This window comes from Penaeus monodon, chromosome 30 (genome assembly GCF_015228065.2).
Source record: "Penaeus monodon isolate SGIC_2016 chromosome 30, NSTDA_Pmon_1, whole genome shotgun sequence".
Taxonomy (NCBI): Eukaryota; Metazoa; Arthropoda; class Malacostraca; order Decapoda; family Penaeidae; genus Penaeus; species Penaeus monodon.
This window is the reverse complement of record NC_051415.1, coordinates 6,669,956-6,670,195: the sequence shown is the minus strand read 5'-3', so window position 1 is coordinate 6,670,195 and position 240 is coordinate 6,669,956.

Genomic DNA, 240 nt, shown 5'->3' with positions numbered 1-240 from the left:
ATGAAATTCATTTATATATTTTGAGATTTTATTCTCTGTCATAATTATTTGAATTTCATATGATTTTATTCAAAATTATGCGCAGTGAGAACAACTTTATTTCAGGATGATGATTAACACATTTCGAAAGAACCAGTTCCTTTATTAGCGTAAAAAAAAAAAAGTTGTTTGAATTTTGATACTCTTGAAGGGAATTATAATTTTCTGTATTTATTTCTGGTCATTTTACGTGTCACCATT